We start from the raw sequence: 25,024 nt of genomic DNA, 5'->3' as shown, positions 1-25,024 counted from the left end.
GTGATCATGATAGTGGAGGGAGGCGGTAGTGAAGGAACGCATCTCGTCCGGAGGTTGCACAAGGAAACCGCAATCCTGGGGAGTGATGAGGGTTGGCGCCTGGCATTCCAGGGAATGTAAATCCCGTGAGGCAGGCTGAGTAGAGCGGCATCTTGAACTTCCTTCATCCCGAAAGAATTTTTTGAGGCGTCGTGGTGATCAGTTGGCGGGAAATGGTGTCACAAGTAAGTTATCTTTTCCCGGAAGGAAAAAGGAATAAGGAAATGTTGCTACGGAGAACTAAGGCTGTTGATGAGCGTACTGCCTTCAATAGAGCGTACCTATCAATACGCTTATTTGATAGCTTAAGGACTTGCCTGAAAACGCTGTGTTTTCTAATAGCTATGAATAATATACTACTCAACCACAAACATGTGTACTTTAACAATCTTCTATATATTCTTCTATATGAATAAATAAATACTGCCCAATAGCATGTCAAGAGTAAAGATAGGTACTTTCTGTTCTATCACGGCCCACCGAATCTCGCCAGTACTCTACTAGAAACAGTAAAGGTTAAGGCAGTGTCTGGGATGCTCCCGGACGCAGATTCGAATCCTCGTCACGGCCCTTGTGGATTTGTTCAAAGGAGGGGGGGAACTAGATATCGATATCTATGGCAGGTGACTGCAGGTAATGAATCACCCAGTGGTGAGCACTCCAGTTGTAAACTATGTGAACAAGAACTGGGACATACTCTCCAACACTATATCTGTGACTGCCCTGTTATCAGTGACTTCAGACCAAATGGTATGAGATACTTTGAGCTCTGTAACTACTTCATACACTCAGGAATATTGGAAGATATTCTTACGCTGTGTCCAGATTTTGCTTCCGGAATTATATATATATATATATATATATATATATATATATATATATATATATATATATATATATATATATATATAACAAACAATAAACATATACATTTATTCCTTTACATATGCAATATTTAAGTAAGGTACATACATACAATAAATTTTTACAAAGATTGGTTGACTTATAGGTAGAGCTAGTACATACAATGCCTAAAGCCACTATTACGCAAAGCGTTTCGGGCATGATAAACTTAAATGACAAGCTTAATACTAATTGAGCATAATGAGTAGAATGAAAACAAGAAATGAAAACATAGATGAAAAAGCAGCACAAATACAATTATGTCAACAAACAGCGCTCTTAAAAAAAAACAGACATTGGTTGACAATAGAAGGGTAAGGTAGGTTACAGGGAATTTATTAGGTATAGCTTCGTTTTTTACTTAAACTGGTTGAGAGAGGTACAGTCTTTAACATGGTTGGGAAGGTCATTCCACATTCTGGGCCCCTTGATTCGTAGAGCATTTCTAGTTTGATTAAGTCGTACTCTAGGAATATCAAAACTGTATTTATTTCTGGTGTGGTGCTCATGGGTTCTATTACATCCTTCTATATGTTACCAGAAGAACACATAGATACTTTTATGACAAGGTACACAGACCATTTGCAATAGACATCCTTCTATATGTTACCAGAAGTACACATAGATACTTTTATGACAAGGTACACAGACCATTTGCAATAGACATTCAGACAATTCAACAAAAGGTGGCAATCTTGGTACACAATTCTTATATCTCGCCAGAATATCATCAACCTTTCAGTTGTGCCACAGTTGTTTAGGAACAATCTTAAACTGTTAGATTAAGGACCTTACCCGAAACGCTATGCGTACTAGTGCCTTTACAAGAATGTAAAAACATCAATGCTATGTATTCTCATAAACCCAATGTACTTTCTTTTATATAAATAAATAAATAAATCTCGTCGCCGGTTCTGATACCGACGATCCGAAGTCATATCCGGATAATCCGGATTCTTGCTGGAGTTTGTTTACTGTCCGGCCGGGGGCGGATGGAGGAAGGTCGTAGGACTCGTAGCACATATCCTCAAAAGGGGGCGCACCCGATCCCTCGATCGCCGTCGCCCCTCAACCTATCCTCAAAAGGAAAGCTACCACACACAATACTGCACCTCTCATTGAGACGAAGGAGGTGGTAAGAATGTTATAGTTGTCTCCAGATACCATCCTTGGGGGCCCAGTGAGAGATGCTTTGCTTGCCTCTCACGGCAATATAATTTTGCCTTGGAGGGAGGGAGCAGTTACCAAATTACCTGAATTTACCTGAGGCCCCACTAACACTCTACAATTAGTTTCCTCGACGAAGACAGGAAGCCGTCGACGTGTTAACGGTCTCGTCAATCTTTGCTATAATGGGGTAATTATGTGAGCTGAGCTGCCTGGACGAGAGAGAGTGTAATTTATACTATTTTGGGTGTCAACAGTCAAAGAGTATGGTATTTCTTTTTACTTTCATTTAATATACATTGATTACAGCAATTAGATGTTAGAAATGGTACCATGGTACCACCAATCTATGGTGAGATAGATTGAAATGAGGATGCTGTGAGTCAGGTGGGACAGGATGCTGAAGATGTTTCTGCTTTATTTCACATGTACTTTTCTATGTACCTTCCCCAGTGTCATGCTGCAGTTTAAGGACCACACAACACATCCACCTGAAATTAAGTAAAATACAACCTCTAAATTTTACAATTAAAAAAACTTGATAAACCGTAAAAGAACCGTGCGGTGAATTATGGAAAGATTATGATATTTATTTAACAACCTGTCCTTCAAAATATTTTAAACCTTATAACTACTATAGATGGAATGTACAAAATATGCACTGTTGCATTCCCTCCCCCCCCCCCCCAAATTCAGGTTTTGTTCTATTGAAATTTTCAAAGGGATAATAAAAAGTGAGAGTAACTTTAAACATAACTTTTCCTAGGCCTAAAAATGCAATTCTAGCCCTAACATGCAATCTTAGGCCTTCTTTAGTATATTGATGTATTACATTAGGCCTGGGAAAAGTTAGGCTTGTTGCCTTCTATCCCTGTCCTTTACAAAATAAATAGTACATAATGTGAACTTTTGTGGGGTACATCAGTCTATATTTTGCACTTCCATCCACAGTAGCTTGAGATAAAATCATTTTTGGATAACAGATTGTTATTAAACAGGTTTTCTACATAATTCCATTCATGTTTTAATATAATTTTATAAGTCTGATAGGTATCAGACTACTGTATATTCAGTGAATCTCTGTGTTTTGTTTAGGCACTGATGTCAGGAAATCAACTCCCGTCTAGAGACCAGCAACGTTATTCTTGATGGCAATTCATTAGGCGTACTGTTCGACTAGTCTTATGAATTGGAGGGATGCTGTTGTGGATGACTGCTGAAGTGTGGTGATGCTTCTTTACCTGTGATTTTATATATGTTAATGTTAATTATTACTGGTATAACAAGTGGGATGAGGGATATTTTTTCTCTACGACAGATAGCCTCCCCACCCCCATGAAAATGGGAATTGAAGTACAGTATTGGTACTGGATTAAAAGCAGTTTGATGCCAAACAAGTGTGATAAGGAATTATACTGAACAGTATAACTGATTATAGTTGAACTAATTATCCATTTCTTTTTTTCAGAATAATTTTTGAACTCAAGATGAGTACAAAATTATTTGTTACATGTGGCCGAGGTTTGGGCACTTTTGCTGCACAAGAGATTCGTGAACAAGTTCCTAATGTTTGTGATATTCAGTCACTGGGGGAAGGCAAGCTGTCATTCACCATCAATCACGCAACTGGTGGGCTGCAGCAAAACATAAAGGCCCGTGAAGATGAGAGCAATACAGAAGGGGAAAAGGCAACAACTGATGATTGCAACAAAGCAGGAGATCGTGGCAAATTTTGTTCAAATGTTAAGAGTCAAGAAGAAGAAGAAGCAGACTTCGTTCATATCACATCACCAGTATTTAAGCTGAAAATGGTGGAGAGAATCTTCATGTTGCTGCATTGTGAACAGATTAACACTGCTGGTGAGTAAATCCTGAGTGCATATTATATTACTTCAGAATATGGACATCATTTTCATTGACTGACTGGTTTATCTGTGTAATTTTCTTTGAGCAGTTAGTTTTTTTTGTTACACCTGTTTCCTTCTAGTGGGTTATTCCCAAGTTTTGTGGTTGATATTTAATGAATTGATATCTAATGAGTTGATATCTAGTAAGTGAGGCAAATTCTGGTCCTAGCACCTGGTATACAACAGATAGGTATCAGAGGCCTGGTGTGCTGGGCCATGGCTTGGTAGTCCCAGAGTTAAGCTGGTAGTCCCAGAGTTAAACTGGTAGTCCCAGAATTAAGCTTTGGAGCTACTGGAGGCTCACCAGAAAAGAGCATTTCATTGCATTTAATGCTTGATTTTGTAATCAAGGCTGGAGCTTGCTTTTGTAATCAAGGCTGGAGCTTGCTTTTGTAATCAAGGCTGGAGCTTGCTTTTGTAATCAAGGCTGGAGCTTGCTTTTGTAATCAAGGCTGGAGCTTGATTTTGTAATCAAGGCTGGAGCTTGATTTTGTAATCAAGGCTGGAGCTTGCTTTTGTAATCAAGGCTGGAGCTTGCTTTTGTAATCAAGGCTGGAGCTTGCTTTTGTAATCAAGGCTGGAGCTTGCTTTTGTAATCAAGGCTGGAGCTTGCTTTTGTAATCAAGGCTGGAGCTTGATTTTGTAATCAAGGCTGGAGCTTGATTTTGTAATCAAGGCTGGAGCTTGCTTTTGTAATCAAGGCTGGAGCTTGCTTTTGTAATCAAGGCTGGAGCTTGCTTTTGTAATCAAGGCTGGAGCTTGATTTTTAAACAAAGCTTGATTTTTTTTAATCAATTGTTTCATTATCACTAACATTATTCACGTCTAATCAAAATATTGTAAATATTTATTATGGAATTACAACAAATCTGCCAGAAATGAGCTGTGTGGTTCAGGTATAAACTTTCCACAGTGAAAGGGTTAATACTAGTCACAATGTAAAAGTTGTTTCAGGCTACAGTACGATAAATCATAATTAACATCCCTGTTTAATATAGGCCATCTCACAACATATTAGTTTGAAATAAGATCAATGTGTCAATCCAATCATTTATTTCGTACAATGATGATAGTCAAGCAAGTATTTATGAACAAAAATAAACAGTCATTATTGAAGAACAGTACAAGCATTTAGACAAAATTTCCTGTGGGCATTCTGTATAAAAAAAAAAAACTAGCATAATATTTTCTGGGAGGGACCAAATTTTCAGGGCTAAAGCTATTCTCATCTCATTAAGTACATGTTCATATATATACAGTATATATACTGTGTATTACCTAAGTGTAATTACAGGACTGAGAGCTATGCTCGTGGTGTCCTGTCTTCCCAGTACTCTTTGTTGTATAACACTTTGAAACTACTGACAGTCTTGGCCTCCACCACCTTCTCACCTAACTTGTTCCAACTGTCTACCACTCTGTTTACAAAAGAGAATTTTATTTTCTTATATTTCTCCGGTAGCTTTGTTTTGTTAGTTTAAATCTATGACCTCTTGTTCTTGAAGTTCCGGGTCTCAGGAATTCTTCCCTATCAATTTTATCGATTCCTGTTACTATTTTGTACGTAGTGATCATATCGCCTATGTTTCTTCTATCTTCTAGTTTTTGCATATTTAATGCCTCTAACTTCTCCTCATAGCTCTTGTCCTTCAGTGTATGTATGTATGTATGTATGTATGTATGTATGTGTTTCCTTCTATATACGTTAATCAACGGGCAGTCAAGAACATAATGGGTGAGGGGTGTGAGACCTTAACATACCACATAGTTTATTATCATGTCATTATCATTAACACCTATTTCAAGGTTGTTTTGGTTTTCCTTTGATTGCTTCTGGGCTTTGGTGATCAGGCCAGAATCTGTCTCAGAGATGGCAAGATTTTTCCCTCTTTCCCTAATTTGGGCTTGATACATCCACAGATACTCCTCAGGTGTGTTTCATTGTCCTGTGTGAAGGTAAAGACATGCCTGTGTATCCTTGGTTCCACCCAATTTCTGGTCAATCATTTGATCTGGTACCTATTCTTTTGAGTTTTGTTCCTATGCCATTTCCTAGTTACAGTACAGGGATTAGGTTCCTTTCACCTGGCTGGCAAATAACCCCTTTAATTTCAACGAGGAAGTGGCTTAGTATCATTTCGATCATGGAACTGTCATTTGTCGATCCTGAGCTGGAAGGAGGAATCTCTGTATGCATTTGCCCTGTCCAAAGATGTTATGTTTTGGCAGCTTTATGTCCAGGTTTTCCTCTTGCTTTTGACTTCGGTCATAATCATTTTCAAGGCCTCATTCCTAGCTTGTTCTTGTCAGTCAAAGAGATTTTTACTGACCAAATTACAATACGAGTTTGTCACCTTGGTGTGGCCTCTTCAGTTGCTGAGGGTCTTTGCGAGTTGTCACTTCACTTACTAAGGTTGTGGTTCTAGAAGTCTTTGTGGTACCTTGTGTGCAGGCTATCTCCAGTAGTCTGCTTGGCTGCTCTTGCTTCTGATGTCCTCTCCCTTTCTACTTTCCTGTTCTCTGGGGAGGATGTGAAATGGGTTTAGAATTCCACATAGTGTACATGACATTGCAATCCCTTCTCCAAGTGTTTTGGTTAAAATGTACCCCTCCTCCTATCCTTGAGGACTGTATTCAGCTCTGGGGTTCTCAATATCCTAAAAGAGGTAGTAATGTCTGTATAACTGTGGATTCTCTCTTTGCCTCTTAATTCCTTAGGCAAGTGCAGCATTTACGTTGAACATTTGCTAGATTTCTTAGTCCTTGTGGGCTTGGTTCCGAACCTCTTTCTAAGTGTCCCTACATTATGTATGGCCACCTGCTTCACTTCACTATATGCATACCTACTGGCATATTCCTATCTATTCTAATTTCAGAGGCTGGTTGGAGTTTCACATGAAGCACACCTCTTACCACTTTCAGGCTCCTTCCTTTGTGCTCAGCTTGGCACCCAGGATGTTTACCAGGCTTACTTTAATGGTACAGTACTTTAAGAGCTGCAGTTCTTGGGACTACTGGTCCTTGCTTGCCTAAACTGATTGGATTAGCCTCCTCGTTGATGGTCTTGCCAGCTGATCAGAGGTTTGGTGCTGTTTCCTAGGCTGAGCAAACAGCTCGGCTTTTCTCATGAGGAGCAGCATGGGGGATGCTGCTCCTCGTGAGGAAAGGTAAAATGATGTACATCAAGATAAAATTATGTACCTTGTGGAGGTACATCATTTTTGTGGATCACATATGACCAGTTCAGCCCTGGTTCCAGACCTTTGACTAACCTAGATGATCAACAGTCACTTTTAAAGCAGATTCTTCACATCTCTGACCATCTGTATATCGGTTTTAATGGTTGTCTACCTCTGTCCAATATGGTTACTCATATGCAGGAGTCGTCTTACCGCGAATAGTGAAGTGACCTGACAGTTCTTTCAGCTTTTTCTTTCTCTCCAACATGCCTCTTCTATGTCTGTTGCACTGGTTATATATTTTCTCTTGAATCTTTGTCCTGTTGATCTTGAACACTATATTGTCGTATTACTGTATTTGGCTGTTTCTGAGCCCCTCTTTTTTGGTTTGTAAACTTGACCTTGTCTGTGTCTTGTTTTAAGCTTAATGAGACTTTCTTTCATCTTTGCCCTGCTTGTCCTCAATTGGATCCTACTTGGTTTCTAGATGTCATTCTGGATCTTTTGCTCTCTCCTTGCTCCTGGATTTCTTTCTTTTGTTGGCATTACTCTGAAGACTTGTGTTTTTGTTGGCTTTTCCTTCTGGTTATAGGGTTGGGGAGCTCTATGCTTTGCAGCAGCAGCTGCTTTTCTTGGTGCATGTCGCTGATGATAGGTTTGTGTGCTTACAATACGTTCCATTATTGTTGGCAAAAAAAATTTGTCCCATACTTTTTATTGGGGTCCCATTATTGTTGAGACATGGTTGTTTGCCTGTCTATTCACCTTATTTGTATCCCAATTGCAGTTTTACTCTGGTGTCACTGGGCCTCGAGTGCCTGTTGCACATCTGCTCAGGTTCATTAATCCTCATACTTTGGCCATTTGGACCAAGACTTGTCTCGTGCAGTTGCTGCAACAGGTGGTCATGTTTATTTAAGCCACATGTTTACCCCTGTGCTCATGATCGGTGGAAATACAACACACTTGAAGCTTTCATCTCGGCAATGTCTTCTTCTGAGATTTGGGCTCATGGTATCGGAAGGTCAAACTGGATTCTTCTCTCTTAGTTAACTTCTGGGCCAGCCACGTTCTTGATTCAGATGTCGCCTTAGATCGACTGTTGTGTGTGTGTGTGGTGTCTAATGTTCACTTTACCTTGTCGTCTTTGCTTCCTTTGGTTCATGATTTCTGGTATTCTTCATTAGGTTTGAATGTTTACTTACATTTGTTTGTTATTGTTTCATTTCTGTTGCTATATTCTTCATCTAGCTTATCAGTTATGTCTATAAATTGCATGAATTTCAAGTGTCATTCAAAATCTCAATAACTGAAAGCAGCTGAAATGCACAGGCAAGATTCAACACCAGACTGTTCTATCAAAGGAAAAAAAGTACCCAGATGGAACAAGATTAACAAAATTAGGAAGATTGTTTTAACAAACAAATACTGTGTATATATATATAATGTATATATGGTAGTTTTTTTATAATACCGGGTACTGTAATTATATTCTAATTCTAGAAATTGTTGTATTTTTCAGTTTCATCTGGTCATAGTAATGACATACCCAATGAACCGATTTCAGATCTGAATATGAGACAAAATGCCGAGGAGCATTCAATAGAAACAAAAGTACACTACTCGGAGGAAATGTGTTGTGTGAAATTGCAGAATCCTGAGGTTAGGTCAGATGGCAAGAAAACTTTAAATCAAGATTCAATATCTAAGAAGATCATCTTAAAAGAATGTAAGTTTATTATTTTGTAAATGAGGGAATAATGAAAACCCAGTGGTTTGCATACATGTAACCAAATAGTGAACATACTGGAAGTGAGTCTAGTATCTTCTGTGATATTAAATGTTTAAATAACTGTGCTCAACATTAGCACATTCTTTTGATTAAGCTGTTACATATTGGTAATGCTTAATTTGCTGTAGCCAATATTGCAGTCACTGCAGGAGTGGCAGATCTTTGTTTCATTCTGGTGTCTGCCTTCCAAGACAGATTTTGCATTATATTATTTTTTCATAAGGCACATCTTTTTTTTTTTTTTTTTTAGGCTCTGATTTTTCATTACGTATTTGAGACTAAAAGCTTGTTAGGTTTATTGAAGTTCCCTTAAGGACTTCCACTGACCCTCCATAGGCCCAAAATTGGGTTCGGATAATTTTCTAACAAACTTCGCTATATCTGAACAGAAATTCGGATAACCGAAGATTTGGCTGGATAATGCAGACTGGCTCAGAGTCTTAAGTCAAATGATGACTGGCAAAACTTTGCCATATCCAAACAGAAATTTGGATAACCCGAGATTGGGTTATGCAAATTTTCAAGAACTACACATTTTAAGATTACAGTATCACACAAGAAGACAAACTGCAACAAGGTAAACTGGTGTTTCTCTTTTAAATTATATTTTTGATTTATAGTGTGTGTACTCACCTATATGTACTCACCTATATGTGCTTGCAGGATCGAGCATTGACTCTTGGATCCCGCCTTTCGAGCATCGGTTGTTTACAGCAATGACTCCTGTCCCATTTCCCTATCATACCTGGTTTTAAAATTATGAATAGTATTTGCTTCCACAACCTGTTCCTGAAGTGCATTCCATTTCCCCACTACTCTCACGCTAAAAGAAAACTTCCTAACATCTCTGTGACTCATCTGAGTTTCAAGCTTCCATCCATGTCCTCTCGTTCTGTTACTATTCCGTGTAACAGGATCCGCGTTCCATGGATCCATGTGTGTGTGTGTGTGTGTGTGTGTGTGTGTGGAAATAAGAATTATAATGGCTGTGGTACATAAAATTGCTAATATGGTCATTTTTGAACTTCTCCCCCTGAAGGAATTCTGCTTACAGGAGAAGCCAAAACCACTTGGGCTGGACAGTGGAGTGAAAGCAAACACCAACCATTTTCTAAGGTTGGTGTTCAATTCAATTGGTGTTCGGGCACCTGACAGCTGAGTGGACAGCACTTGGGATTCATAGTCCTAAGGTTCCGGGTTCGATCCCCGGTGGAGGCAGGAGACAAATGGGCAAAAAGTTTTTCACCCTGATGCCCCTGTTACCTAGCAGTAAATAGGTACCTGGGAGTTAGACAGCTGCTACGGGCTGCTTCCTGGAGGGTGTGTAACAAAAAGGAGGCTTGGTCGAGGACGGGGACGCTAAGCCCCGAAATCATCTCGAGATAACCTCAAGATCACTGACTATCCATGTGGTTGGGCACTATTTCTTTCCCCCGTCCCATCCCTAATCCTTATCTTGATCCCTCTCAAGTGCTATATAGGCATAATGGTTTGGCACCTTCTCCTGATAGTTCCCTTAGCCCTTCCCATCAAAACCACTTGAACATCAGGTTCAGTAAATGTATGATAAACCATATTAATTTTTTTTTATTTTTTCGACAAATTATTCTTATAAAACAGGCACATGTTTTTCACCAGATAATACGGTATACTGTATGTTGTATATAAGCAATGCTAAGGGTAGAAATATTAAATGTTTCTTGGTACTCTTATTTAAACCGATTGAATATTCTTACAACGTATGCCCTGTTCATATTTTTCATTATTTATTTGAATAAATACAGTTTTTCAGGGTGCGGTACAGTTTAATTGTACCCTGATAATAATGTAGAAGAGTTCTGTCTGTGAGTTCTGTTATGTCCCTGTAGGGAAAAGGCTCAAATCTGGGTTTTTATTGAGGTACTGTACAAGTACAACCTCAATTCAACAAACTATATGGGACCAACCCCTATTCAATATTTTCAATAGCCCTCCCAAGATTCCCAGTGTTTCTTGTAATAATGAGTCCATCAACAAAAATCATCAAAAACGTGATTGTAGCCATATTAAGAGTCTGACCATTTATACCTTAATATTTCCCCACACTCTAGTGGACTGATTTCACTGAGCAAAATTATAATTTCAAGCTGTCATGTGAAGGGCAACAACCAAGAGAACCTGTCTGTGAAGACAGGTTCTGTGAAGACAGTTGAAGAACCACATCTAGTACATTTCCCATTCCCAAGCTTCAAAATCTCATTTTCAAAGGAGAAAGGGCCCATTTTTTACTGAACGAAAACCTCTGCAACTAGGGGAGGGGGGGACACATAGAATTTGGTTTCAGATGCTCAGTATTGGCTTTCCCAAGCCTCCAACTATTTCTTGTAATCTGGCCTCCATCTGTGAACTTGGTCCCAACATCCTAATCAAATCCACACATCCCCTGCTTCCTATTCGTCGAATTGGGCGAGTACATTGGAGATTCACTGAATCAAGGTATAGTACTTTGAATTGGGGTTCCACTGTACTGTACTATAGAGTATATACTGTACAGTACTATATATATATAGAAAACTGAAGAATGAATGTGCATGTTTGGCATCTTCAAATATTTGTACAATGATACTGTGTTCTAAAGGTTAAGGTAAGGTCGTCCTAGAAAGGTATATTTTGGGTTAAACCAATTTTGCTAGATACCGGTGCCACAGCAATCCTAACACCAGTATCTGGTTACCAAAATAAGCAAGCATATTTAAAATAAATTTAAAATACCACCAAACCATGTCGGCACACCATGCTCCATTGATGTGTCATTTTGTGCATCAATATCAGATCTTGATGCTCAAAGGTTAATGAGTCATCAAGCATATGGGTAGCCTAATTCCAGTATCCAGCCAAGCAAAGGGTCATAGATTTCTTTTGCTATATTCATTAAGTTTATTATAAAGAATGGAGTTGTAACCTTGCTGAACAGGACTACTATACAAATTCTTTGTGGAAATGCCCCTTCTCTCCCCCATTTCCCTACAAACATTCGCTAACCTTCCCCAAAAAACTTGTTTTTGTTGTATCAGTTTAACAAGTGGAGTTGCAAGTATGAATTTTCTGTCATCTTGGTCATTGATGATGTGGTGTATGTTGACCAAACCACACTAGAAAATGAAGAGATGACGACGTTTCGGTCTGTCCTGGACCATAATCAGGTCGATTGTGATGAGACGAAGGAAGCAAGGGCAAGGGTAATGTAGTCTAGTGTGTGTTGACTACAAATTCTATACACTAAAAATTAAATTGTCTTAATTCCTTGTCTCTCCATCTTCACTGCACCTTTGCATCATCTTATTTTCCCTTTTATGAGAATTTATCCCTTCGTTTCTTCCTTTGATTGTATAGCCCTTAGAAGAGTAATGGCATATCCAATAACGTCTTCTCTCATGTGTAGGTTTAGATTACCATCAACACTTTATGCTTTGCTCAAATAAAGTATGAATGAGAAGGAAATATAATTCATAATTCAAGTTTTTATGCTCTTTTGCAGATGAGAAAAAATTGATGGACATTGTGAAGAAATGTGAATGGGCAAATATAGCAAGGAGAGTGAAGGCCCTGAAGGACTTCCATCACTATGTAGCTGGAAATCGTGTACTCTGCAAGAATCCCAACACCTGCCCTGGATCTCTTAATAGGAAATGTGACAAACAGCAGTTGCAGCAGAAGCGCGAATCTGCTTTAATTTCCTCTAACTTAATGAAGAATTGCCAGAATAGAAGTGTTGCTCGAAAGAGAGATTTCAGCTTGAATACCCGAGACAAATCTTACAGAAGTAATTCGAAAAGAAGAAGATTGACTAGTAGTGATCGAGTATCTAGTATATATGTTAGTGGTAAAAGAAAAATCATGTTAGAATCATACTACAAGTGAGTCTAATAGCATTATTACAGAAAATGAAGAATTAGATTTTAAAGACAGAATGTTACTTAATATATCTGAAAAAAATGAGCAACTGCCAGATAGAAATATATCACTTGAAAAAGAGCAGATTTCTATAAATGCAGAATACTCTAACAACATTAATCTACAGGCTAAGGAGATATCTAAGCTTATTCCAGCACATAATAATGGAAAACCAGCAGAAGTGAAAACCTCAACAAATGCAACGCTCGCACCATTAACAGGAAACGAAATCACTTTTAATGTTTTAAAATCTCCAGATTTGGCCGATGCTTCACTGAAAGAGATCAGCCCAGATCAACATAAGAAAACAAGCGATAACGAAGAAACAGTGAGTTTCAGGGTGTCGTGCCGGGTCTCTGGTCCACACTAAGACTGTACTAACTACTGATTGGCTTACAACGACCTTTGTGCACCAGTTAAATCAGGTGATGATGAGCTGGACCAAAAATTGGAGAGAGCCTGTAATGGATTTTTATGTGAATATTACAGATTCACATTTTATTTTAGGTAAGTAAATTAGTGCACATTAATATTTTGACAATTTTAGATAAGTCTGTTTTTCAACAAAAATATTAAAAAATATGTGATTGGTTTAATTAAAATATATTTATATATGTGCATAAATAACTTATTTGATTGTGATAATGAGATTATGTAATAAGATTGGTGTTAACACTTGTACAAATACAAAGTGAAATGAAAATAACAAATGATGCTGTAGATGACTATGCCTAGCTGGAGTGCGGTGGTGGTGGGTCACTGTGATCATGTGAAGTATGCAGTATATGATGACAGAACTGGTTTCATTTTTTAATATCTATTCATTGCTTATACAGTGCTCTTCTATGGGGTAATAATGTATTTAGAAAGCTATTGGCAATTCCAGCAGAGCTGCCTTTTAAAGCATAAAGGTTACATTAAGATTCTTGTCAGGTTGTCTCCAAAATTGCTCAAATACATGCCAATATATGTAATTATATGTTAAAGTAAGTACAGTACATTAGATAAGTCACCTTCATCATTATTATTACTGTTTCCCATTTTCATGGGGCAGAGGAGGCATTCCTCCCAGGGGGAAATAAACACAATATTGGAAAATGATGTAAAAAAGACCCTAAAAGAAATTCATCTTCTTACGATATCTTCTACAGTGCATATGGAGTCATTGCATAGAATCAGCACTGCCTCTTTCCAGCAAAATATTAATAGCAACACCATTTCATATGAATTGTCATTTAAAACTTCATTCTGCATGTAACAGTATGTAGTTGGTCTCTAGATCCTAGATGTTGCCTGAGGTATCCACATTCAGATTACGTTTCTCTATCTTTCTGGTGTCTATATAGGTGGAAGTAGTTGTTGGTCCTGTTCCAGATCTGGTACAGTACCCTGCTTTCTAGTGTAGGGGTGGGCTAGTTTTTAGCTTTTGGCTGTGGTGGCTGGTCTGTTGCCCTAACACCATGATGTGGTGTGTGCTCATTGCTGAAGTGTAGTGTTTCTAGTCCATCTTCAGCTTCTATTGTTGGGTGCCAGCTTCCTTTCTCCTCACTGTGCATTTTGTGGCTTGTGACCTTGCCTGGCCTGTTCATGTTTAGTCCTTTCCCTTTCTGTTCTTGGGTTTTGGGAATGTCGTTTACTGTACCAGTTTATTTCCCTTTTGGCATCCTTTTAGTTTCCAAACTGTCCTGTTAAGCCTGAAGGTGGGCCTTATTTTGGGTCTTTACCTTTTGGGTGATTCTATTTTCCCTCAGCACCGCAGTAGGTTTGTACAGCCACTTGCCACTGGCTATCTGCTTGCGTTAAAATGTTCTTGAATTGGAGCTTCTGCTCTGGATTGGCCAATGACGGATTTTGCTTCCTGGCTCTTCCCTGCTCCTTGTAGGTCGGGTTTTTCAACCATCCTTTACTCAAAGTGTCTCAGAGTTCTATCATTGTATCATCTCCCTTGATTGGTTCTGGGGCATCTGGTCTTCCTCCTCCTTCATTATACCCCTTTTCCTTGGAGTCTCATTTTGTATCTGTCTAATCCTGGCTTTTCAATGTTCTCTTAACATGGGGTGTGCCACGATACTGCCTGGTGACACTATTTGGCCCTTCAGGAGTGCCTAGTATTGTCTTCTCAGTGGAGCAAAATGCATCTTACATATCAAAATGGTGGTGAAAATCTTTCTATAAGGCAATACTGTATTAATTAGCCATGAATTTGTATGTACCATGGAATTGCTTAATCAAATACTCATTGAAACATATAGAATTGGTCACGAGTTCAGCAAATTTGGCGGGTTTTCATTTACGTTTATATTTGTAGGTGTCTCGCTGGCGCACAAGACACTCTCTTTACGGCATTACATTCCACACCTCACGCTTCGCTCTACAATCTGCTACCTGATGGCCAGACTGTCTCAAGTATCCCCTGGTTGTGTACTCCTGGACCCAATGTGTGGAGGGGGAACCATTCTGTTGGAGGCAGCTACAAACTTTGAGGTAGAACTGAGCCTTATACTTTGTTTTGGTGGCTTGCCTTGTAAAATATAAAATCTGTTTATTCTATGCTTTGAAAAAAAATATCCTCCATACAGCTCATAAAATTATAAAGGACATTTAATTGTCACTAAAGAATTGACTTAGCTCTTCCCAATCACACACTACCCATTGATAAGCGATGCAAAGAACCCCATTTTCCTTGCAATAAGAAAGTGATAACTCGGCTGAAGATCCAATTTCTTTATCTTCACTCCACTCCACTAAAGACCAAGTGCCTCTTCTCTCCATACAAAAGAGAAATGAGATAATGATGGTGGTGATAGGTGTTGTACTGTGTGTTTTTAATCCTGACACCAAAACAGATTTTTGTAGTCTTTTGAGCTGTGCTATTAGACATGCAGTTTAGAACTACATTATGCATTATTTTGCAGGTTATTCATGTTATAGGAAGTGACTTGAGTACAGAGCAGCTAGAGGTATCTAGATGTAACCTCCGTGGTCTCGGTATCCCCGTTAGTCTCCTACACGCTGATGCTACTGGTAAGTTGACGTTGTTATCTTGTGTATTACTTGATTCAGACACATTTTCTTTGATAAAACAATTAGAAGTTGGCTTCTAAATAATTTAAGAATTTGTTGTTATATACACAAGAATGAAATTTTAAATTGACCATGGAAGTCCTTGTTCTGTGTAGAATTTGTATAAGTGCCGTTAATACTAGATACAGTTTATTCCCAGTTCTGTGTGGAAGGATCGAAGATTCTCCACTTATCTTTCCATCCATTTATCACCATATTGTTTCTTCTCCCTTTTGTGGTGACGGAGTCATCAATCTGGAGGAAAAAAGTGAATAATATAGTGAAAGAAGGTTATAATAATATAATAATAATTTATTTAGGAAAAGTACATACATAGTTGCAGAGTTACAGTACAAACATTCTGTTTGATTTAAAGATAGAGGTAGTACATACAATACCTAAAGCCACTAGTACACATAGCATTTCGGGCAACACTTTTATAGATATTATAAAAATATATCACATTATATTTACACTCCTGTATTTAGCATCGCAGATGAACCGGCACTATTTCACCCTCAGTATTCATCCACATACCAGTTGACAAGACCAGATGTACAGGGCTCTTCATGAAATGGCATATACTGTACAAATAAAGACATTCACTTACAAACTGCTGCCTTCAGCCTAGTCCCTTAATATACATTGTGCATTGGTCACACCCTAATACTTTTTCACACACACACACCTATACTGGAGTCTGCTAGTCCCCAAAAGTGAACTGTGGATTAGTAAGTAGGCAGATTGCCAAGCATTAATGTTTAGAATCATTTTACTTTTGATTGTCAGTCAATTATTGTATGCTATATTCAATCTATTCCACTACGTTGCTTTCTAAGGGAATAGTTTGTTTGGGTTAATATCTGATGAAACCCCTGCCTCTGAAGGAGAGCATGAAGCTCCCAAACCCAACAACTGGAGGCGAGAGCCAACAAAAACACTACAGTACCTCAAAACAAATATTCCGCAATGAATGTGCCACTGTTAACAGAGGGAAGAAAAGCAGTGCCAAAACTTTGTCAAGAGACAGATGACTCAGAAGCATCATGAGCTTGCAGGAGATAAAAAGAGAGCAGAGACAACTTGTAAAATGGCGCCAAGGCTGAATTGATATGAAATGTAAGCTACAGCAGCTCTGCCAAAGTTCAATGACAAGAGGCAACGGTATTAGGCATGAGATGCCGAGTCATAAAAACTAAGACAAAAAGGACAATCACAGGAATAGCGACAGGACAAATGACAAAGGGACAGAAAGAGATGAATCGAGACCCTAGACACTTCATACAATTGCCACAAAGACACACGCAGGTGGGACACCAACAATTTGGCTACCTACTCACCATACAAATTGGAGATAAACTTGCGTCAGAAACTTTAGACGTGTGGAGCAGAGCAGAACATGGAATCAGCAAAGTATGTCAACAGGCTGATCTGCTGAAAAAGTGGCAAATCTGCAGAAAAATGCCTATGTTCAAACACTAGGCCAGAAGAACTAGAAACCAAGGCCAAGCAGCCACCATTGGAGCCAGAAGGATCACCTTACCCGAGTATGACGCCAGTCTGAACACCCAGAGCAACAACTGAACTGGGGACAGAGGTAATTGAGCCCTCCACTTCGACCAGCCCAGCCAAAAGGCATTCACTGCAAGAGCCTCATGATCAGGAAATAGAGCTACATAGGATGGAAAATGCTGATACCATGCCTCTTGTCATTCAACTTTGGCAGAGCTGCTGTCGCTTACATTTGATATCAATTCAGCCTTGGCGTCATTTTACAAGTTGTCTTGCTCTCTTTTACCTCCTACAATCTCATGCTGCTTCTGAGTCATCTGTCTTTTGATAAAGTTTTGGCACTTTTTCTTCCCTTTGTTCACAGTGGCACATTCATTGCGGAATATTTGTCTCGAGGTACTGTAGTGTTTTTGTTGGCTCTTGCCTCCGGTTGTTGGGTTTGGGAGCTTCATGCTCTCCTCCAGAGGCGGGGGTTTTGTTCTTTTGGACCTGGTAGGTGGGTGCTTTGTTTGGTTGCATCCTTCACCTTTTCTGGGAAAGAATGTGAGTTGATTGGCTTTCAGAGGAGTCCTTTGGTAATTGATGCTTGGTTGGTCTGGCCAGGGGAGCATCATTTGTTCTGTCCAATGGTGGCTCTTCACTGTTGTCTGCATGCCACTTGCTCTGCCTCAGTTGACACTTCATTGGTTGATTCTGTATCATTGGTCTCCTGTTGCAGGGTATATATTTCTCAGGTTGTCCACCATATCATTAAAGTTCAGATCATAAATTCAGCTTTGGCTGCTGTTTTTTCAAATATGTCATGGGCTGATATTCAGGGTTCTGGAAGCCTTAACAGGGTTGTTGACCAAACTGCACACCAGAAGATGAAGAAACGATGTCGTTTCGGTGGTACGATGCATAGATGTACCAAACTGCATCTGTGTGCTGCGGCAGTGTGCCTTGTGCTATGAACATCATCAACTGCATCATATTTACTAATATCTGAAAATCATACATGCCATAGTTTTTAATCACTGTTGGGATCTTATATATCGCTATCGTCATTAAATGATTGCAGTTACTTAATGAAATCAATGTGATGCTGTGGGAACAAGGTGCATAATGGTGCTGCAAGAAGCTGAAGCTGCTGAAGCTGAAACTGCTGCTGCTGAAGCTGACTTGCTTACTTGCTTGCACTACACTTGGTTGTTATATTAGTACCGAGGCCCCTGACACCCAGGAGTGTAAGTGAGGGCATAACTTGCTTTGCTCCCAGGATTTCCCCCCCCCCCCCCCCCCAAGATGGGAAGAAATTCTCAAGTTGAATTCCCAAGAAGATATGCAGAGTTGAAGGGGTCAAAACTTATTAAGAATTTCATCATTTATGGACTTGAAAACCACTATGACTAATGAGAAAATATTGAGGCCATTTAATCTCATCGAGCCGCATCCCTGAACTCTTCAGGCAGTCGGTAGAGCATATGCCAAAGGAGTCCAGAGATGTTGGTTTGATACCATTGTATGACCTCAGTATTTTCTCGTTGATGCAACACTTGTAATTTAGTTTTTTTTTTAAATATCTTTTAGTACTTAGTAACATGTTTCTTGACTTTATCATTCCTGTAAATGGGTCTTTAGAATGGATGAAATCATTTCAATGAATACTGTATAATGTACTGTATTCACTTATTATTAAAGTATAGAATTTGAGAATCATTATAAAGATTATCTTCTGGCTTTAAGGACATTAGCAAATTTTGATTCCAGCACTGCCACTGCAGAGTGCATCTGTCAATGTTGTGCTGTGTGACTTCCCATTTGGTCAAAAGCACAAGTCCGCTGTGGATATTACAAAGCTGTTAAGAGGAGTTATCCTGGAGTGTCAGAGGTATTGTTTTCAGTGTTTTCATTTGCGTTATGAATATTTTATATTCAGTTTGTAAACAATGCACTGATATATTGCAACAAGGAATGTGTGAGAGATGTAAATAAATATTGTGGTAGTGGTGGATAAATTCCAGAAATGAATGTCAGTTATGTAATATGGTGATAGGAATGTGCCCATAAAACTCAGATGGCACCATGTGTAGGCAGAATTGGACTCATGTTTCATGTAATAATGTGTGTAATGTTATTGCATGACTTGAGTGTTTAAATGTTTTGAAGTAGACTTTTGACATTTCTAATCTTGACATTGGATACAGTGTAATTGTTTCTGGGTGGGGAGGGAGAATGGTAGCACCCTGTAGCTAGCACTGTGAGGGCTACGTACACACACGAGTCACATCAGCCTCAGGAGTCTTTGATAGCCTACCAGAATCAAAACCTGGTCCGATTCTTATGACCACTGTTATCCTAGGAAATATTCAGGAAGTAATCAAAGCCAAACAGACATCTGTATTGTTCACAGAGAACTGAGAAGGGAAATAGCAAACCACTTGGCAAACCACTTGGTGGTCAGTTCAAACCTCTCTTACAGTTGACCACCGATAGGTGGCAGCATAATCAGAAGCTGCCGGCTCCTATGACAACACTCTTCAGATCGTTCTCTCATGTCAACCTGTGTGGACTGCTCCTTTAGTCATTAGCTTTAGCAGGTCCCAGCTTTTTTTTAGACAAGTGTTGGCCCATCCTTCAGACTGTCCTGTGGGGGGAACATTTGCGTGTGTATTGTTTCCAGGTTTAGGGTTTGATTCACGTTCATGGGTTTACAAGCCTCAGTTGTGTGAACCTTGGTTTCTTTTTCTCAAGCCACATGTGTTTAGGACAGCCTTTTGCTAGGTGCTCATTTGTCACTGCTGCTGCTGCCTTGATAGAGATTTGTTTGGTGGGTTTGGGAGTTCGTCCCCCTAGAGGCCAGACTACTGTGTACAGTACCTCACCCTAAGTAGTGCAAGGGGTTTTGACTCCTCTGCAAGACTCTGAAGATGGTGGGGGCAATTGGGATTTATTATTGAGTGGTGTCCTGAGTGCTTGTACATATGGAATGCTGCTGAAACCCTTCACAGCCATGTTTATCCATGGGTGTACTTTTCACATCGGTTCTTTCGGTAAAGATCCCTAGTGTCTGGGGTGTCCTGCTTAGCCCTTCCTTCAGGCCCTGGCAAGCCCCGCAGGTCTTGGGCATGGCTCATTATGGAACGATCCACCAAGCCCACACTTGCTACTTGCAGGTTTGAGGGATGTCCGTCAACATCGCTACTTGTTGATCGTCATTCTTTGTCTCAGCCATGCTGCCTTTTGGGTAAGTAATGCCCCACCTTCAGGCCTGGACATACATTTTTTATGGGTCTCTATTGTAGCGGAGCCTGCCCCAAGACAGGCCGCTTATCCGGCAGCAGCACTGTATGGGTTGGTTTTGCCTGTATTTGCTCTGTGTGGCTTGGTGTTTACATGGATGGCTCAGAGATGGCCATCACTCAGATGATAGTGTTTAGGAACTGAGTTGATGGGGTTGATGGTATTGTAAATTTGCCCCCCCCCCTCCTTTTGGTTTTGCCTGATGTGGCTCATCTCTTTGTCCCCCACCTTGGGCTCTTGTCCCCACCCCTCACTTGCTCCAGACTCTGAAACTTGTAAAGGTTTCAGAGCATGGGCAGGGTGTAGCTCAACCACCTCCGGGGTTTGCCCCAGCCACATCGACAGCAGAGACAGTTCGGCCATCCCTTCCTGCTCGGGATTTTTAGCCTTCTAGTATTACCTGGTCCTTTTTGTGCTTGGGTTGCTCATGGTCAGACTTCTCGGGCTTTCTTCGTCAAAGATTAGTCTTTACTTTTCTCACCTGTAAATCTTGGTATCCTTCTCTGGTGTTAGTTGCTGAGAGGTCTCTCCAGAATATCAGTGTTGGATATAATGAAATGCCTGTCTAGTTGGGACTCGGTGGTTGCTTGGCCTGCCCCTCCCACTGTAGGTGTGTCATTTCATGGTCTCCAGCTCCAGACTGATATGTGTCAGGGTAGCCGACAGCTCCCAGTAGATGTTTGAACTGACCGCATCATTAGTAGAGTGATTTGCTAATACAACGGGCTCACCATATCCCATGCTGCTGCTTGGAACTTTTGTTCCGAGTAGGTGAATCTTAAACAACAATGCTGCTCTTCTTGTTTCTCTGCGTATCTGCAATTGTCTCTTTTGCTTTATTTACTTTCTGGCTCTTCAGTGAGAATGATCATAACAAACGATCTAGAATGATTCTGTATTAAACGAAAACACCTTTTTTTTTTTTAAGGGTGGGGGGAGGGGTTGGACACAATCGTGCCACATGATGTACACACCACTTGAGGATCTTGTAATGTTTTCATAATGTCTCTTTATATTGACTCGAGACTTACAGATACAGTGTATCAAAGAAAGCTTCCTATTGAAGTTTGGAAGTGTAGCCTGTTTAAGGCCTTTGGTGTTTTTAAGAGGTACTAGTGACCCAGTTTTTAATACAGTATTTTAAGTAAATAGTTCACAGTGTGTTCTATACAATCAGCATTAAGTCACAATACTGTGGCCAATACAAATATACCTTCCCCCTCGCATGTGATTTAGGGGACAACTTATTTTTACTTGTGAATGTGTTTTCAAATGGATATTTTATATTCATAATAATCGTACAGTACTTGTTTTAAACGCTAGATTCAAATAAATAAATTGGTTGTCATGTTTCAGTAATTATTACTGCAAAGTTGTTTGCTTGGCCTTTCCAGTGATACAAATCAAAGTTCTATGTAGTTTAATTTCATGTGGGTTGAATTATTCTATACAAATCTGTTAAGTTTATGGCACATGTGGTAGAGCTTGTAGGCACTGAGGGGGGAAACTGTTTTTACACCTGGGATCCCTTCCTCGATCACCTGCAAGTCGAATCATATCTGTTCACACACATTTTCTCATTACAGGGTTCTTGTGCATGGTGGAAGGGGAGCGTTTCTGTTGTCCAGACACCAGCACCATCTCCTTTCTCAAGCTGCTCACATGGACTCTACCGGCCAAGCACAAGGTATTTATGCCCCCCCCCCCTCACCCCCTTCATTTTTCATTTCTAAACTCTCTACTCCATTCACCCTTTTCTCTCCTGAGTACAGGGAAGAGGTGATAGAGGAGGGAGAGAGGGTTAGGGAAAAGTGGAGGGGAGTGATGAATGGATGTAGTAGTAAGAGTAAAAATGAGAGGAGAGAATAAAAGTAAGGGAAAGGGGGCTGTGGAAGGGGGATCCACTCTTCTACATCTTCCATTCTCCATTTCTTTCACCGTCTTCTCGCATTTTTAATCTTACTACTGCATCCATTCATCACTTCCCTCCACCTTTCCCGAACCTCTCTCTTCCCTCTATCACCTCTCCCCTATTGAGGTGGGAGGGAGGGAGGGAGGGTGGGTGGGAGGGTGGGAGGGGAGGGAGGGTGGGTGGGTGGGAGGGAGGGAGGGAGGGAGGGTGGGTGGGTGGGTGGGAGGGAGGGAGGGAGTGTGGGTGGGTGGAAATGGAAAATGAAGTACCTTCCCCTCCCTTCCTCCCTCCTTCCCACCCTCCCCTCCCACCCTCCCGCCCAACCCCCCTCCTCCTCCTCCCTCCCTCTCCCCCCCCCCTCCTGTCCCTCATTTAGTATCCTGTCTTTTCCAGAGCTGCTGCTGACAGTGGAAAGTGTTCACTCTGTGTCTCTGGGAGAGACGTCTGCCTGCCTCACTGTGCTGCTCAAGAACCATCACTAGCTCTCACTCGCTCCTCCAAATTATTCATCGTTTCCCTGGTCGACATACAGAGTACCAAGACACTGGACTACATGTACTTTTGGAACCACCACCTGAAAGATCAGTAAAATTAGGGATTCTCAAGGGTTCAGTAATTCACATTCAAAATTGTGAACATTTTTTTTTTCCATCTTAAAGCATTAATGTACAGCTAGAGAAATTTTTCAATGTAATTTTGGTACAGACTTTACTAAAATAAAATTGTGTAAATGTAATTTTGTTTCATTTTGCATTTTCCAACTCCACCATATGAAGGTAGTGGCAAGGACACAGCCCCTGAAGACACTGGTCAACTAGTAGATGGGGAGGATAAAATGAGCACTATCAAGTGCTATAGTACTCACTATCAAGTGAGCACTATCACTATTTAATAAGAAAGATACAGAATGCTGAAAAAATTACTATATCTTACAAACCAAATAAATCTCCCAATCCTGGTACAGAATTTATTAGTTCTAAAACAACAAAAGCTCAGCCACCAAGTAATTATCAAGAAGCAGCATCAAGCTAAGAATTCTTATTCAGAACCATCGGAGTCTGGAGATGTTCATAAGGCACTAAAGATCATTCAAGATGCCAATGAGAAAATGTACTATGTGACAAGAACAGTTTTTCTAAACCAGGTTAGGGGAAAATCTCATTTTCTACTGCCATGAACAACTGGTCCTTCACTCAGCAATCAAACTGTGCTCCAAAGTTGCAGTTATTAGCCATTGCCTTCAAATCTCTATATAAATCCTGTAAGGATTCATGTTGCTTTTTCAACCTTGCTGGAAATCCATCAAATGCATCTGCTGTTAATCCTTGTTACCACTGGTATAATAAAAGTGGAGAGAGATATGAACGTATTATCCACATGGCATTTATTGACAACAATGACGTCACACCGAGTATAGATGCCTAATCTCGAGGTTATCTCGAGATGATTTCGGGGCTTAGCGTCCCCACGGCCCGGTCCTCACCCAGGCCTCCTTTTTGTTACACACCCCAAGGAAGCAGCTATCTCCCAGGTACTTTTTTATGTTAGGTAAACAGGTGCATCAGGGTGAAAGCAGCTCTGCCCATTTGTTTCCTCCTCCACCAGGGATCAAACCCGGAACCTCAGGACTACGAATCCGAAGTGCTGTCCACTCAGGCCTCTTATCTGTCAGGTTAGGTATTGCCAACAAGGGTGTTGGCAATAGTGTGTAAACACTATTGCCAACACCCTTTGGTGTTCCCAGGCTGTCACCCATCCAAGTACTAACTAAACGCAACGTTGCTTAACTTCGCTGATCGGACAAGAAGCAGTGATATGGCTGTTGTAGCCAACAGCCAACGTGGTATGGCTGTTGGCATACCAACAATATTCAATGCCCTGAATATTAACATTACCTATTTTATAGACAAATGAGCATTGGTTTCTAACATTGTGACCCTGATCTTAAGTGGCCTTAATCCTAACAGTACCATAGGCAGAATCAACGTCTGCAGGAACTTCCATATCTAGATCACCTGACGGTTACCGAGATGGGAGGAGAGGCTGGAACAAAGATGGAAGAGGAAAGGACTGAAACCTTCTTACCCACTGGGGTGGAAGAGGAACCAGGTTTCTGTTTCTAACCGAGACACAGAGAGGGAGAAAGTAAGAAAACAACACGGAGGTGACTGGGAGGATGGACATCAGCCCTGGATGGACAGTTAGTTGTAGGGAAGGGCCAAAAAGACACAGGAAAGACCGAAAATAAAGATTAGATCGAAACATGAAAGCGTGAATAAAACGGCAGCATCAACCTGGCAATTAGGAGAAGAGTGGGAAGGAAGGTTGGAAATGA

General features: G+C 40.3%; 1 long non-coding RNA gene and 1 other non-coding gene across 2 annotated transcripts in view; one reads left to right on the top strand and one right to left on the bottom strand.

Moving 5' to 3' along the window:
- Nucleotides 1–1,913: 1,913 nt before the first annotated feature.
- LOC123757568 (uncharacterized) lies at nucleotides 1,914–23,425 on the top strand. Its single transcript, XR_011229109.1, has 9 exons — nucleotides 1,914–2,077; nucleotides 3,578–3,969; nucleotides 8,718–8,924; nucleotides 12,505–13,427; nucleotides 15,229–15,404; nucleotides 15,836–15,944; nucleotides 19,245–19,365; nucleotides 22,364–22,464; nucleotides 23,083–23,425. It is a non-coding gene; the product is annotated as an uncharacterized protein (transcript).
- The window catches only part of LOC138366233 (uncharacterized), a 127,304-nt gene continuing 104,661 nt past the window's right edge, over nucleotides 2,382–25,024 (bottom strand). Inside the window, exon 3 of the long non-coding RNA XR_011229110.1 lies at nucleotides 2,382–2,600. This is a non-coding gene — a long non-coding RNA (uncharacterized lncRNA). The remainder of the gene's footprint in view (nucleotides 2,601–25,024) is intronic.

Source organism: Procambarus clarkii, chromosome 19 (assembly GCF_040958095.1).
Source record: "Procambarus clarkii isolate CNS0578487 chromosome 19, FALCON_Pclarkii_2.0, whole genome shotgun sequence".
In the NCBI taxonomy this organism is placed as follows: Eukaryota; Metazoa; Arthropoda; class Malacostraca; order Decapoda; family Cambaridae; genus Procambarus; species Procambarus clarkii.
This window is presented reverse-complemented; position numbering and strand designations above follow the sequence as displayed.